This window comes from Pyrus communis, chromosome 2 (genome assembly GCF_041283825.1).
Source record: "Pyrus communis isolate YQ-2024b chromosome 2, ASM4128382v1, whole genome shotgun sequence".
NCBI lineage: Eukaryota > Viridiplantae > Streptophyta > Magnoliopsida > Rosales > Rosaceae > Pyrus > Pyrus communis.
In genome coordinates this window covers 12,130,609-12,147,857 of record NC_142566.1, presented here as the reverse complement: position 1 = coordinate 12,147,857, position 17,249 = coordinate 12,130,609, and the positions used below count along the sequence as shown (strand labels likewise).

Here is a 17,249-nt window from a genome sequence, read left to right as displayed (position 1 = left end):
GTTTAGGCAAACAAAGAAGGAGGAGCATGAGAAGGACATTCTTGAGACGTTTAGGAAAGTTCAAGTCAATATCCCCCTCCTAGATGCCATAAAGCAAGTGCCCAAATACGCTAAGTTCTTGAAGGAATTGTGCACTACAAGGAAGAGGGCGTCACATAAAGAGGTAGTAAGGGTAAGTGAGAACGTTTCCGCTGTTTTACAAAGAAAGTTACCACTAAAGTGCAAAGATCCAGGTAGCTTTACAATCCCTTGTATTATTGGTCAAACTAAGTTCGAACATGCTATGTTAGACTTAGGAGCTTCAATTAACGTCATGCCATACTCTATTTATGCTTCAATGAACCTTGGTGAATTGAAAAATGATGGTGTGATTATTCAGTTGGCCGATAGATCTAATGCCTATCCAAAGGGCGTATTGGAAGATGTCTCAGTGCAGGTGAATAATTTGATCTTCCCGGCGGATTTCTATGTCCTTGAAATGAAGGAAACCACCCATGCTCCATCCTTGCCGATTCTTCTTGGGAGGCCATTCATGAAGACGGCCCGAACTAAGATAGACGTGTTTAAAGGCTCTTTAACAGTGGAATTTGATGGGGAAGTCATTGATTTCAATCTTTCTAAAAGTATTAAATTTCCTAAGGACGATCATTCTTGCTTTTCTATTGATATAATTGATGATTTGGCGCAGGAATTTCTCGATTCTTTGGAGAGGGATACACTTGAAACAACAATTGCACAAGGAATTGGGCAAAAATCTGGTTTTGCCGTGCCTAGAAGTGAAGATGAGGCCGAGATGGTCGCTGCACTTGAGTCATTGCCACAACACTTTGGTAAGCCTTCTAACCCAATTTCAATTTCAGTTTCCACTAATAAGTTGTTACCCTCAGTGATTTAGGCACCCGTACTTGAGCTTAAACCGTTGCCCGATCATTTAAAGTACGTCTTCTTGGGAGACAACGAGACATTGCCTGTCATTGTCTCCTCATCACTCACGGCCATAGAGGAGGAGAAGTTGATCCGAGTGTTGAAAGAGCACAAGACGGCCATTGGATGGACTTTGGCCGATATTAGGGGAATTAGCCCGACTACGTGCATGCATCGCATACTTCTACTTACCCTCTCCTACCACGTTTCAAAGGTGTATGGTAAGTATCTTTTCAGATTTTGTGGAAAAGATTATTGAGGTATTTATGGATGATTTCAGTGTGTTTGGTGATTCATTTGATGGTTGTTTGGAAAATCTCACAATGATTTTGAAACGATGTGTAGAAACTAACCTTGTGCTTAATTGGGAAAAATGTCACTTTATGGTTAGACAAGGCATAGTTCTAGGGCATATTGTTTCAGAAAGAGGAATTGAAGTGGATAAATCGAAAATAGATCTTATACGCTACTTACCCTCTCCTACTTCGGTTCGAGAGGTTCGTTCGTTTCTTGGTCATGCAGGATTTTATAGGCGATTTATCAAGGACTTCTCCAAGATCTCAAACCCTCTTTGTCGTCTCCTCCAGAAAGATGTGGCGTTTGACTTCAACGAGGAGTGTGAGAAGGCGTTCAATCACCTCAAAGAAACACTAACTTCGGCCCCTATCATAGTTCCACCGGATTGGAGCCTTCCTTTTGAGCTTATGTGCGATGCTTCCGATTATGCATTAGGAACTGTTTTAGGGCAAAGGAAGGAAAAGAGGCCGCATGTTATCTATTATGCCTCTCGGACTTTAAATGATGCACAATTGAATTATTCTACCACTGAAAAAGAACTTCTTGCTGTTGTATTTGCTTTAGATAAATTTCGTTCTTATTTGCTTGGTACTAAAGTTATTATTTATACTGACCATGCAGCATTGAAGTATTTGTTCACCAAGAAGGAGGCCAAACCACGACTCATTCGTTGGATGCTTCTTCTCCAAGAGTTCGATATCGAAATCCGGGACAAGAAAGGAAGTGAAAACGTGGTGGCTGACCACTTGAGCCGTATGGTGCATGAGGAGGATGCCGTGCCTATCATAGAGACATTCCCAGATGAGCAACTGATGTCCGTCAAGGTAAGTGAACCGTGGTATGCTGATTTGGTGAATTATTTGGTGTCTAAACATGTTCCTAGTGAATTACTTAAACACCAATGTGATAAATTGAAGAAAGAGGCACGGTTTTATGTGTGGGATGACCTGTATTTATGGAAATATTGCCCTGACCAAGTTATACGTAGGTGTGTGCACGATTCTGAGTTTAATGCTATTCTAACCTTTTGTCACACTTATGCTTGTGGGGGACACTTTGGCACTCAAAGAACAGCACTTAAGGTGTTAGAATGTGGTTTCTATTGGCCTACCATCTTTAGGGATGCTAGAACATTTTGCATGTCTTGTGATAGATGCCAAAGAACGGGCAATATTGGTCCTAAACAGCAAATGCCGCAAACCCCCATTTTTAGTGTTGAAATCTTTGATGTTTGGAGTATTGATTTTATGGGTCCCTTTCCTTCGTCACATGGGTTTCTTTATATATTGCTTGCTGTGGACTATGTGTCGAAATGGGTGGAAGCAAAAGCCACCCGAACTAGTGATTCTCGAGTGGTTGCAGATTTTGTGAAAACTAACATTTTTGCAAGGTTTGGAATGCCACGAGTGCTAATCAGTGATGGAGGTTCCCATTTTTGTAATCGAACCATCGAGGCGTTGCTCAAGAAATACAATGTCACACATAAGGTGGCCACACCTTATCATCCTCAAACGAGCGGGCAAGCCGAGGTTTCCAATAGGGAAATCAAGCAGATTCTTGAGAAGACCGTGGGGCCTACAAGGAAGGATTGGAGTTTGCGCTTAAACAATGCATTATGGGCATATCGCACTGCCTACAAAACCCCCATTGGGATGTCACCTTTTCGGCTCATCTATGGGAAGCCATGCCATCTTCCCGTCGAACTAATAAGAGGAATATTTCGACCAAGGAGGTTGTAAAAGTGGGTGAAAACGTCTCAGCCATCTTGCAAAGGAAACTGCCCCCAAAATGCAAGGATCCGGGTAGTTTTACAATTCCATGTGTCATTGGTAACACTCGTTTTGAATCTGCCATGTTAGATTTAGGTGCATCAATAAACGTCATGCCATATTCAATTTATGCATCTATGAATCTAGGAGCATTGAAAAACGATGGTGTTATTATACAATTGGCCGATAGATCTAATGTTTATCCAAAGGGAGTTTTGGAAGATGTTCTAATGCAGGTCAATCATTTAATCTTTCCGGCATATTTTTATGTGCTTGAAATGGACGACTCGGTTCATTCTCCACCCTTGCCACTCCTACTTGGAAGACCGTTCATGAAAACAGCCCAAACAAAGATTGATGTGGCCAAAGGAGCATTAACAATGGAGTTTGGTGGTGATATAATTAAATTCAATGTCTATGACTCTATTAAGAATTCTAATGATTGTCATTCTTGTTTTGCCATAGACGTGCATAAGGATATAGGGCCGAAAGGATCCGCACCTGTCAAGAAGGATGTATCAAGAACCACAATTGGAGAGGAACTTAGAGTGATTGCCCTACAACCACCCAATATGGCCGAAAGTAGCCATAGTGATATTGTTGATAAGGCTGCCGATTTTGAGCCTTCACCACAATATGTTTGTAAGTCTTCAATCCCAATTTCAATTCTCATTTCAACTAATAGGTTGTTACCTTCTTTGGTGCAGGTGCCCAACCGATTTCAAGGTGGTGGGAGCATTTACATGGACTTTCGGAACCAAAACACCACCATTAGGGAGGATCACTATCCCCTCCCATTCATTGAGCCATATTACGAAAGTGTTGAAAGGAAGAAGGAGGAAACACCCCTCCATACCGTGGCCTCCCCTGAAGCTTGATGGAGGTGTTCGTCCGGCTGCACGACGTTAAAGCAAGCGCTATGTGGGAGGCAACCCATGCGTTCAACAAAGGAAGAGCTTAAACATCGCTTCACATCCAGATTTGCGTTCCTCAACTCTTCTCTTTGTTATTTATATTCTGTTATTTGTGCTCAGTTTGTTGATTTGTTTGTTTATGTGTTTGCATGTTAGTTTATGCTTGAAACATTGAGGACAATGTTTGATTTAAGTGTGGGTGGGGGGGGGGGGGGTAACTAAGTATATTTGATGCAAATTCGTGGGATTTTATCACCCATAACCTCAAGTGTTGTTTCTTGCTGTTTTAAAGTGTTTTTAAGTTGTTTTGGAGTGTTTTAGTGTGTTTTGTTTTATAACTCCGAAAATCACATAAAAATTTGAAAAACATGTTTTGAAAAGCCTAAAAAGAGTGTTTTGAGTCGTTTTTGTGTGTTTGTGTCTTAGGGTACCTTCCAACACAATGATGAGGATTCGGTTTGTAATTACATGGCTGTTAAAGAGAGTTATAAACATGGATGAAAGTTTGATTTACTCTTTGGGTTATGCTTGGTTGTGGTTATAATTTATGAATTCACATGCAATCATAAAGGAAAAATCAGTTTTTGTAACTTGCTTGAAGGAAGGAACTCATAATAACGCTACATCCCTGTGAGACTCGAGCCATTACCTTCTTTGGAGAGTTATAATCTGTGATTCTTTGTTTTCTAAAGTTGTTGCATGATCTCATTATTCCTTGCTTGGTTGCTACTTAGAAGCAATTGTATCATGATAGAACTAAATGCTAGAACTTATATCTGTTTCATTCAAGGCATGACATTGAATTGCATAACACATATCAAGATGAAGTTGTGTAGTTGCCACCATAGCCAAATAGCCTTACTTCCCATATTTCGTATATTTTGTAAGTTTTAACCCCGTTGAGCTTTGTTTAGCCTTTATTCGTTGTTAACCCACATTATCCTCACCTAGCCTAGTTTAGGACAGTCCACACCTTGTTCTTAAAAGATAGTGACCATGACTTAAATGAACTCCTTTTGAGTTACATTATGCAAGAAAATGAGTGGGGGGGAGGGAATGTTTGTTCTTAAGTTATATGTATGTTTTGAGATTCAAAAGAAAAGAAAAAGTTGTGAAAAATGTATGAAAAAAAAGAAAAACAGAAAAGAAAAGAAAGAAAGGAAAAAGAGCTTGAAAAGATGTAAGAATGAGTGATTAAGTGTTGAATGTTGAAGAAAGGGTCCAAAACACCAAATCTGGCCCTAAATTGTCTAAATTTTCCCTTTTTGTTCAAAAGTTGAGTTTTCATTCAAAAGTGAATTCTAAGTTGATTCAAATTCTTTGCTCACTATTTCTTTAAGAACCCTTGTTTTCCATATCCCTTCTTTGTTAGTCAAACACCTTTAGCCCCGTTTCAACCCTTATGCTTCAATCTTGATCGTTATGTGTTCAATAATGTGGAGTTTGGAATTGATATGAGCATATGGTGTCAATGGTTCTTGCATCTAAGTAGTAGCATTCCTTTCATGAGATCATATTCATACATTCACTTATAACTCCAGAAAAGTGCTTTCTTTGTTAAAACATATGTGAGTATTAGTTTTCATATCTACATTAATCTTCTCACATATAACTAGTATAGGGAGTGTAGTTAGAAAATCTGAGTGAAAATTGAGTGCATATCTAGTAAGGACTTGAGGGAATTCTCTAAGGCATGTTACTACATTAAAAATGTTGTTTTAATCGATCAATTGTGAACTAGTAAGTGGTGACTGTGATTAAGTATGTGCTCAAGTGTAAAGATGACCAAAATTTGTGGGAATGATGATTTTTAACATGTCATGTGCATTGGAAATCCCTGAGGCAAATGTTGGAAGGTTTAGGTTGTGTTTTGCACGTTTTGTCTAGTTTCGTGTTCTTTTGTTTGTTTTGTTTTGCTCGAGGACTAGCAAAAGCTAAGTGTGGGGGAATTTGATAGAAGCATATTTAGGCGACTTAGTTGGCTTGTTCTTGTGCATTTACGTTGTTATTTCTTAGTTCTTTAAGTCTTTTAAGCCATTTTCGTATGCTTTCAGGTTCTAAGGGCTAAAGGAGCAAAAAAGTGCATTTTGGAGCAAAATTGGGCTTGGAATGGATAGCGTATGTTTGGAGCAAAAGGGATGGACGAAATTGAAGACCTAATGAAGTTAGGATTCCTAACCACAAGAGGATTCCTAATAACAAGAGGATTCCTAATCAAATGAGCAATCCTAGTCAACGAAGGTTTCCTACTTGAAGTAGGAAAGTTAAGCCCAGGGTTTCCTATCTTGGTTTGACATTTCCTAAATTCTAATTGTCCTTATGTCCCAAACACTTTGAAGACTTCATATGCATTCTAGGACACAAAACAAAGGTCCCTTGACCTGTCCTCTTCCTTGCCGTGCACCATGTCAAACTTTCCCTTTATCATCATCCCTTGCCGTGCAAGGGAACCTTGTTTCCTTTAGTTTTAGGACATTTAAACCTTTCCTATATCACAGCCGCACCTACCTTGACCTTTCCTCTTCCTTGCCGTGCAAGGGAGATGGTTCTTTCCTATTTCATTGCATTAAAACACATTCCTTTTGTGTTTTATGCCATTGCCGCAACTTTTAGGTAGTTTCCTTTAAATTTCTGATTTGATTTCCTATTTCTAAAAGCTTTTGACTTAAATTCTGATTACCTAAATAACCTAGGGTTTTAATTTCTGAAATCCTATAAATAAACCTCCTTGTTGCAGCCACAAATTATTCATTGATTCACCATTCACGCCAGAAAATCATCCCATCCCTCTAACACATCCATACTTCACCATTCTCCATATTTTCTGCCCAAAACCAACTCTTTGCCGTCCCCTACATCCATCCCAACCCTAAATCCATCATTCTACATCATCCATAACCCCCTAAACTCACAATAACCTCTTGTGCCGCAGCAATTAGGAGAGGAAGGAGGCCTTGAACGTTTCATGCTTGCAGATTGGAGCGTTCTTAGGTGTACTTCGTTCTTGTTTTCAATGTTTACCTTGTTATTACTTTCTGAGTTTGCTGTAATCATGAGTGGCTAAACCCCTAATTAGTTAGGGGAAAGTTTGAAGCCATGAACATGTTTGAGATATGAATTGATTTCTTCTAATTGTGATTTGTTAAGTTGTGATTGTAATTTAATTATATGTTTTATTCAAAACTTGTTCTTGTATGTTGATTAAGGATGCATACTTAGTTTTCATGCATGAACTCGATGCTAGTTTATAAACGAGTTTCACCTAATCATCACAAGTTTATAAACATGAGTAGTGAAGGTTGCTAGTCACAACTGCGTTAATTGAATTCTTGGCAAGAGTATCATGCATTCATAGTTACAATTGCCTCGTCAACACTTATGATTTTCATAGAGCATAATGATCTCTCACTGTATCTCTTCTATGCATTCATGTTGAGGACCGTTGGAGAATAATTTAAATTGTCGCATGCATCATCCAATTCAATGACATAAGGAAATCTGAGGGTTAATTAGTGCATCACGGTTAACTTGGGGTGTTGAGCATCATAGTTAGTGAAAAGCAATTGGAAAATCGATTCATATACAAATGCCTAGTTTTATAACTTGTTTTGTTATTTCAATTTTCGTCAAATCAAAACCCCCCTTTACTTTCTTGTTCTTTAGTGTTTAGAATCTGTTTAGTTTGTGTTTTAAAGTGTTTTGAATCAACCTATAATCTTAAATTCGTCCAAAATTGTGTTTAGAGTCAGAAACTACCTAGTTAGTGTTTTTAGGCAGTTTTGAGCCTTTTGAACTTGCTTCGAGTCCTTTGAGTCTTTGTGAACATTTTCAACTTTGTTTTTATGTTTTTGAGTCAGTTTAGAGGTTTTAGCAAGCCCTCCTAATCCCCGGTCCAGAACGATCCCTACTTGCATCCTTACTACAATTTGACAACAAGAGGGTTAATTTGTGTGCTTAACTATTTTTGCATCAGTGCTAAACACTTTAAACTGACTCAAATAAATAAAACTAACCTTTAAAACACTTAAATCACTTAAAAAAAACTCGAAACAAGTTCACAAGACTCAAAATAAGCTAAAAACACTCAAAACTGCCTAAAAACACAAACTGGGCAGTTTTGAGCCTAAACACAAACTTGGACGAAAATTGGTTCTAACTTGACTCAAAACTCTTAAAAACACAATCTAAAACATAATTGAACCAATTAGACACTCTAAGACAATTGGGGATTTGGTTTTAGACGAAAATCAAACAAACAAAACAATAATGTAAACTAGGCAGATTTGGACGAATTTGAAGGTGTTTGTGACTCCAAATACTTAAAAACACAAAATAAGACAGATTATAAAGAAAACAGATTGTAAAACAAATTGTGATGAATCAATGGATGATGGAATAGCTAAGGGGTTCTTCTCCACACATGAAATAAATGCAACGTAAGTCAATTTCCAATTATCAATTCAATAAGTTATGAACCTCGACACTCCAAGTTAATTAGGTCCGCTTAAATTAACCTTCAGATTTCCGTAGAATCATTGAATTGGATGAATATGCATCGCAAAAAAATTATTCCTAACAAGTTCTGTATATGAACAGCATGATAAAGATACAAGTTAGAATCATTATGTTCTTTGGAAATCATAAGCATCGACAAGGCATTTGTAACTATGAAAAGCATGATACTCCTGCCAGGAATCTACTTAACATAATCGTGACTAGCGACCTTCACTACTTGCGAATATAAATTCAAAACGATTAGGTGAAACAAACTTATACCCTAGCACCAGATTCAAGCTTGCAAATTAAGCGTGCACTCTCAATCAACATACAAGAATAAGTTCTAAATCAAACGGTTAAGCAAATTGTATTCACGACTTATGTAATGATAACTGGAAGTAATCAACTTATTTCACATATATAATCATGGTTTCGAATACACCCTTAGCCAAAACGAATTTAGCCAATCATACTCAAAGCAAAACAAAGATTACATGAATTAGACATTGAAATATAAGATAGAATACACCTAAAATTGTTCAACAACTTAGAATGAAGAGCCAAACAATTGAGTGAATCTGTCTCCTTTCCCTTGCTTGCGGCAAATTGGGTGGTGGTGGTTTCTGGGCTGTTTTGATGATGTAGAAAGGATTTTGGGGTGTTTAGAGACACGGCAAGGGGTGTAGGTTGAGTGTGGATGAGTGTTTGATGGTTGGAAGGTGGTGGAGAACACGGCAAAGAGGGTGGAAGAAGGTGGAGCGGCTGGTTGTATTTCTGGGCTGTTTGATGATGTTTTGGGATGAATGGATGTGTGTGGGAGTGAATGGACGAATTTCTGTGGTGAATGATACTCTAGGGTTCGGCCAAGGGCTGATTATATGTGTTTTGGGAAGTTAATAACATACCTAATTGAGTTATGATTCAGATTTCCTAGTCTAAATAGAAAAGGTAAGTGAATAAAGTCCAAATAAACTCAGAAAAAAGGGGATGCACGAATTTAAACAAGTAAGGAATGTCCTTGCCTTGCAAGGAATCAGAAATTAAACCCGTTGCACAGCAAGGAAAGGGAATTTAAGGTAAGAAACGAAATTGGTGCAAAAGAAGGAAGGAAAAGTCAATTCCTTGCAAGAAATCAGAAATTAGGACTTTAGGGAAAGTTTTAGAACTAGGAAAGTGAATTAAACTAGGAAATAAGAATTTGAAATCTAGAAACACAAGGGGAGGTGCGGCATAAAGTTTAGGGAAAGGTAAGGCACCAAACAAGAGGTGTTAGAATAAGGGAAAGGTCCTAACACAAATGAAAAATAGGGAAGTTTGCACAAAGAAAGGGAAACAACCTTCCTTGCATGGCAAGGAAGGGAAAGTTGCAAAGAACCTTTGTTTGTTGTCCAAGGGTGCTCGGGAGCCATCTTAAGTGCTAAAACTTAGAGCGTTCTTGATTTAGGAAAGGTCAACCAAAATAGGAAACTTTGGCTTAACTTTCCTACTTCAAGTAGGAATCCTTGTGTGATTAGGAATCCTCGTCCAACTAGGAATCCTCATGTGAGTGGGAAACCTACTTCAATTTGGAAACCTTCTCGTAATTGGAATCCTCATCGTAGTAGGAATCCTTCTCGTAGTAGGAATCCTTGCGACATCAACTCTTCAATTTCGTCCATTCCTTTTGCTCCAAGCATAAGCTATCCAATTTGTGCCCAAAAGTGCTCCAAAAGGCTCCAAAAAGCATCCTTTTGCCAAATACGTCTTATGAACCTGAAAACACACAAACGAAGCTTAAAGAACTAAAAGAACTAAGAACTAATAACATAAATGCACGAAAACAAGCAAACTAAGTCGCATAAATATGCTCCTATCAAATTCCCCCACACTTAGCTTTTGCTAGTCCTCGAGCAAAACGGAAAAACAAAACAAAACCTAAACCTTCCAACAATGGTCTCAGGGATTCTTAATGCACATGACATGTTCAAGATCATTACTCATATAGATTTTAGTCATCCTTACGCTTAGGCACATATGTAATCATAATCACTACTTACCAGTTCTCATTTAATCAATTTAAAACAACATTTGAGTGTAGTAACATGCCTTAGAGAATTCACTTAATTCCTTACAAGATACTCTCTTATTTTCACACAGAATTTCTGATTACACACCCTAAACTAAGTATATGTGAGAAGATTGATGTAAATATGAAACTAAACACTCACATATGTTTATAACAAGGAAAGCACTTTTCTGGAATGTATATGAATATGATCTCATGAAAGGAATGCTACTAATTAGATGCGAGAACCAGGGACACCATATGCTTACATCAATTCCAAACTCCACATTATTGAAAACATAATGATCAAGATTGAAGCATAAGGGTTGTAACGGGGTAAGGGTGATTGGCTAACAATGAAAGGTAAGGATAACAAACGTTCTTTAAGCAATAGCAAGCAAAGTAATGAAATTTGACACTTAGAATCACTTATGATTGCAGAAACTCACTTAGACACAAAAGGGGAAAAATCACACAACTCTTAGGGCCATATTCAACGTTTTGGACCCTTTCTTCAACTACCACAAACATGTGAGCTTATTTTCACTTATTTGATACTCTTTTTCTTTTTTTTCACAACTTTTTCTTTTCTTTTTCTTTTTCCACGAATTTTTTTTTCTTTTTATTTTCACTCATGCCTTATTTCTTTTCTTGGCATATCAACACACACACACAAATTCCCCCACACTTGTTGGTTTGCATAATCGAAAGGATTCCCTCTAAGTCATGCTTACTATGCTTCAAGAACAAGGGCATGTGTGGCCTAATCTAGGCGAGGTAGGGATGATATGGGTAAACAAATAACAAAGACTAACAATGGCTCAATGGGGGTTATGACCTACAATATATATAGTGCATGGGTTGGCTGTTTGGTTGATGGCTTCACTACACACTTCATCTTGATATATATTATGCAATCATGCTTTGAACGGAATGGATGCAAGTTCTAGCATTTGGAACTAAGTGATGAAACACCTTCTAATTAGCAACCAAGCAAGAATAATGAGATCATGCAATGATAGGAGCATATTTATGCGACTTAATTGGCTTGTTCTCGTGCATTTACGTTGTGTTTCTTTAGTTATTTTAGTCCTTTATGCTTCTTTTGTGTGTTTTCAGGTTCTAAGGGCTTAAGGAGCAAAGAAGTGCATTTTGGAGCCTTTTGGAGCACTTTTGGGCTAAGGATGGATAGCTTATGCTTGGAGCCAAAGTGTTGGACGAAATTGAAGGCCTTGTATGCACTTTAGGACATAAAACAAAGGGCCTAGCCCATTCTAACTCCCCAAGCCGTGCATTCTCCATACATTCCAGCCTTCCCCTTTGTGTCAAAGCCGTGCACCCCCTCACCAACAAATAATTCAGCCACATGTATTCATCATGCACTCCAAATACAAATGTATTCTTCCATTCACTCTTTAATCATTCACTCACATGCTTTCCCAACAAATAATTTAGCCACCATCCCTTTTTCCCATCCTTTGCCGTGGCCTTCCCACCATTCCCCACTCCATTCCAGCTTTCCACCAACGTAGCTGCACCCTACATGCATTTAATAGTCATTCTTTTCATATTGCAGCCACATTCATCACCAAAGAACCATCCTTTGTCGTGCATTCCCCTTCTAATTCCAGCCATCTTCCACACCTTCCCAACCTAGCTGCACCCTACATGCATTAATTATTCACTCTTCATGATGGCAGCCACATTCATCACCAAAGAACTCCCCACCATTGCCGTGCATTCCCCTTGCATTTCCAGCTTTCCCACTTCATCATTGCAGCCACCAATCACCCTAGCTGTCACTCACATGCTTTCCCATTCTATAATTCACCCACATGCTCTCCCATTTCTATATAAAGAGACACATTCATCACCCAAAGAAATAATTCCTATTTCAGCCGCAAGCACCATTTCCAGCATTTACTCCATCCTAGCAGCAGCACTCCAACCATTCCACACATCCACATAACTTCCTACCACCTTCCAATCATCAAACACTCATCCACAAACCCACCATAGACCCCTTTGTCGTGACTTAGCAAGGAGGAGGAGAAGGAAGACCAAGCCTTGGGCGTTTGTGCATTCGAGTTAGAGTGTTGGATGTTTCTAGGTGTAATCTATCCTTTATTGTTAATGTTTAAATCTATGTTGCTTTGTTTTGTCATGAACATGAGAGGCTAAACTCGTTTTAGCCTAGGGATGCTTTGAAACCATGATTACATTTATAATATGAGTTGATTAAGTCCAGTTGTGATTTCATAAATTGTGAACGCAATTTACTTAACCGTTTGACGGATAACTTATTCTTGTATGTTTATTAGGGAGGCCTACTTAATTTGCATGCTTGAATTTGGAGCTAGAATATTAGGGTGTTTCACATAATCGTCACAAACTAATATTCACAAGTAGTTAAGGTTGTTTTCACAATCATGTTAAGTAAACTCCTGGCAAGAGTATCATGCTTTTCATAGTTACAAATGCCTTGTCGATGCTTATGATTTCCAAAGAACGTAATGATTCTAACTCGTATCTTTATCATGCTGTTCATATAGAGAACTTGTTAGGAATAATTTGTTTGCGATGCATATTCATCCAATTCAATGATTCTAGGGAAATCTGAAGGTTAATTTAAGCGGACCTAATTAACTTGGAGTGTTGAGGTTCATGGTTTATCGGAAAAGCAACTGGAAATCAATTTATGTTAGAAAGTATCATGTGTGGAGAAGTATCCCTTGGCTATCCCATCATCCATTAGTTTTTCTTATTTTCGTCCAAAATCTGTTTTAAAGTTTTAAGTCACTTGTTTCTTTTAAATTCGTCCAAAATCAAAACCCCCCTTCTTATTTGTTCCAAATCTGTCCAAAAGAGTCCTTTTGAGTCTTTAGAGTCAAAACCAAGTGTATTTTCGTCCAAATTAAGTCCTAGAGTCTAAATTGAGTCTTTTTGGTTGTTTTTGGTTGTTTTGAGTCTTTAAAGTTTGTTTTGAGTCATATAAGTTAGTAAGAGTCTTGTGAGTCTATTTAAAGTGTTTTAAAACATATTTTTACATCTTTGAGTCAATTTTCATTAGATTAGCAATCCCTCCTAATCCCCGGCCTAGAACGATCCCTACTTATATCTATACTACAATTGTCAAAAAGAGGGTTTAATTTGAGTGCTATCTTTTATCACATCATGCAACGAGTTTGAAAACAAGAATCACAGATTAATACTCTCCAAAGAATGTTTAAAGCTCTAGTCTCTTAGGGTTGTAATGTTATTCTAAGTTCCTTCCTTCAAGCATATTACAAAAACTTATTTTTTTCTTTCTTTGGGATTAAACAAGAATTCATAAACAACAACTATAACCAAGTATAAACCAAGAATATATCAAACTTCTATCCATGTTTATAGCTCTCTTTCACAGCCATGCACATAAAAATCAAATCCTCATCATTGTGTTGGAAGGTATCCTAAGACACAAACACACAAAAACAAACACAAAACTGACTCTTTTTAGTTGTTTCAAACTGTTTTTCGGATTTTTTCAAAGTAACACATAAAAAGACTTCAAAACATGTTAAAAACACTTAAAATAGTGGGAAACAAGTTTAGACATGTTAGGTGGTAATACCTACGAATTTCATGCAAAAATAGCTCAAAACAGAATGTTACCGCCCCACACTTAAACTAAACATTGTCCTCAATGTTTTAGACTAAACTAACAGCAAAGGAACACATAAATAAACACATCACACATAACATAAAGGATGCACAAAGGAAAAGGTTTAGGGACGCAAATCTGAGTTAGGAGCGATTCCTAAGTTCTTCCTTTGTTGATTGCATGGGTTGCCTCCCAAGTAGCGCTTTCTTTTACGTCTTGCAGCCGGACGATGCCATATTGATCAACCTTCATGGGAACCCACGGCATAGTGGGTGGTCTCCTCCACATCATGTTCTACAAAGCTCTCGTAGTAAGGATTCAATCGATGCCCATTCACCTTGAACTCTTGACCTGTTTTGAAACTACGAACTTGGACTGCACCATGAGGAAAAACATTAGTAATAACAAAGGGTCCAATCCAACGTGAACGTAACTTACTGATGCGAATTATATAAGCACACAAATTAAAACCCTCTTTTGACAATTGTAGTATATGTATAAGTAGGGATCGTTCTAAACCGGGGATTAGGAGGGGTTGCTAAAACACTTGAAAACTGACTTAAAAACATAGAACAAAGGTTAAAACACTAAACTAGACTCAAAGAATGCAAAACTAAACACTAGAACACTAAAACAAACCAATGATAGGAGCATATTTATGCGACTTAGTTTGCTTGTTTTCGTGCATTTATGTTATTAATTCTTAGTTATTTTAGTTCTTTAAGCTTCTTTTGTGTGTTTTCAGGTTTATGAAACGTATTTGGCGAAAGGATGCATTTTGGAGCCTTTTGGACAACTTTTGGGCACAAATTGGATAACTTATGCTTGGAGCAAAAGGAATGGACGAAATTGAAGAGTTGATGTCGCAAGGATTCCTACTACGACGAGGATTCCAATTACGAGAAAGTTTCCAAATTGAAGAAGGTTTCCCACTCACATGAGGATTCCTAGTTGGACGAGGATTCCTAATCACACAAGGATTCCTACTTGAAGTAGGAAAGTTAAGCCAAAGTTTCCTATTTTGGTTGACCTTTCCTAAATCAAGAACGCTCTAAGTTTTAGCACTTAAGATGGCTCCCGAGCACCCTTGGACAACAAACAAAGGTTCTTTGCAACTTTCCCTTCCTTGCCGTGCAAGGAAGGTTGTTTCCCTTTCTTTATGCCAACTTCCCTATTTTTCATATATGTTGGGACCTTTCCCTTATTCTAACACCTCTTGTTTGGTGCCTTACCTTTCCCTAAACCTTATGCCGCACCTCCCCTTATGTTTCCTGATTTCAAACTCTTATTTCCTAGTTTAATTCACTTTCCTAGTTCTAAAACTTTCCCTAAAGTCCTAATTTCTGATTTCTTGCAAGGAATTGACTTTTCCTTCCTTCTTTTGCACCAATTTCGTTTCTTACCTTAAATTCCCTTTCCTTGCTGTGCAACGGGTTTAATTTCTGATTCCTTGCAAGGCAAGGACATTCCTTACTTGTTTAAATTCGTGTATCCCCTTTTTCTGATTTTATTTGGACTTTATTCAGTTACCTTTTCTATTTAGACTAGGAAATCTGAATCAAAACTTAATTAGGTATGTTATTAACTTCCTAAAACATATATAATCAGTCTTTGGCCGAACCCTAGAGTATCATTCACCACAGAAATTCGTCTATACACTCCCACACACATCCATTCATCCCAAAAACACCATTCCGCTGCCCAGAAATACAACCAGCTGCTCCACCTTCGTCCACCCTCTTTGCGGAGTTCTCCACCACCTTCCAACCATCAAACACTCATCCACACCCAACCTACACCCCTTGCCGTGCCTCTAACCACCCCAAAATCCATTCTACATCATCAAAACAGCCCAGAAAACATCACTATCCAATCTGCTGCAGCAAGGGAAAGGAGACAGTTTCACGCAATTGTTTGGCTCTTCATTCTGAGTTGTTGAACAATTTTAGGTGTATTCTATCTTATATTTCAATGTCTAATTCATGTAATCTTTGTTTTTCTTTGAGTATGATTGGCTAAATTCGTTTTGGCTAAGGGTGTATTCGAAACCATGATTATATATGTGAAATAAGTTGATTACTTCCAGTTATCGTTGCATAAGTCGTGAATACAATTTGCTTAACCATTTGATTTAGAACTTATTCTTGTATGTTGATTGAGAGTGCACGCTTAATTTGCATGCTTGAATTTGGTGCTAGGATATAAGTTTGTTTCACCTAATCGTTATGAATTTATATTCACAAGTAGTGAAGGTCGCTAGTCACGATCATGTTAAGTAGATTCCTGGCAAGAGTATCATGCTTTTCATAGTTACAAATGCCTTGTCGATGCTTATGGTTTCCAAAGAACGTAATGATTCTAACTTGTATCTTTATCATGCTGTTCATTAGAGAACTTGTTAGGAATAATTTGTTTGCGATGCATATTCATCCAATTCAATGATTCTAGGGAAATCTGAAGGTTAATTTAAGCAGACCTAATTAACTTGGAGTGTCAAGGTTCATAACTTATTGAATTGATAACTGGAAATTGATTTACGTTGCATATATTTCATGTGTGGAGAAGAACCCCTTAGCTATTCCATCATCTATTGATTCATCACAATTTGTTTTACAATCTGTTTTCTTTACAATTTGTCCATTTAATTTAATTTCGTCCAAACACAATCCCCCCATATTTTGTTAAGTCTTAGTCATTATAATCTGTCTTATTTTGTGTTTTTAAGTATTTGAAGTCAGAAACACCTTCAAATTCGTCCAAACCTGCCTAGTTTACATTCTTGTTTTGTTTGTTTGATTTTCATCCAAAGCCAAATCCCCAATTGTCTTAGAGTGTCTAATTGATTCAATTATGTTTTAGATTGTGTTTTTAAGAGTTTTGAGTCAAGTTAGAACCAATTTTCGTCCAAGTTTGTGTTTAGGCTCAAAACTGCCCAGTTTGTGTTTTTAGGCAGTTTCGAGTGTTTTTAGCTTATTTTGAGTTTTGTGAACTTGTTTTGAGTTTTTTTAAGTGAGTTAAGTGTTTTAAAGGTTAGTTTTATTTATTTGAGTCAGTTTAAAGTGTTTAGCACCCGTAGTTAATCGCCGGTTAGAACGATCCCTACTTACATCATTACTACAATTGTCACAAATAGGGTTTAATTTGTGTGTCACATTCGTAAC

At 37.6% G+C, this 17,249-nt stretch overlaps 1 long non-coding RNA gene across 1 annotated transcript in view; it reads left to right on the top strand.

Moving 5' to 3' along the window:
- The first annotated feature begins 13,616 nt into the window (after window positions 1-13,616).
- The window catches only part of LOC148698572 (uncharacterized), a 140,272-nt gene continuing 136,639 nt past the window's right edge, over window positions 13,617-17,249 (top strand). The window contains exon 1 of the long non-coding RNA XR_015951926.1: window positions 13,617-14,486. This is a non-coding gene — a long non-coding RNA (uncharacterized LOC148698572). The remainder of the gene's footprint in view (window positions 14,487-17,249) is intronic.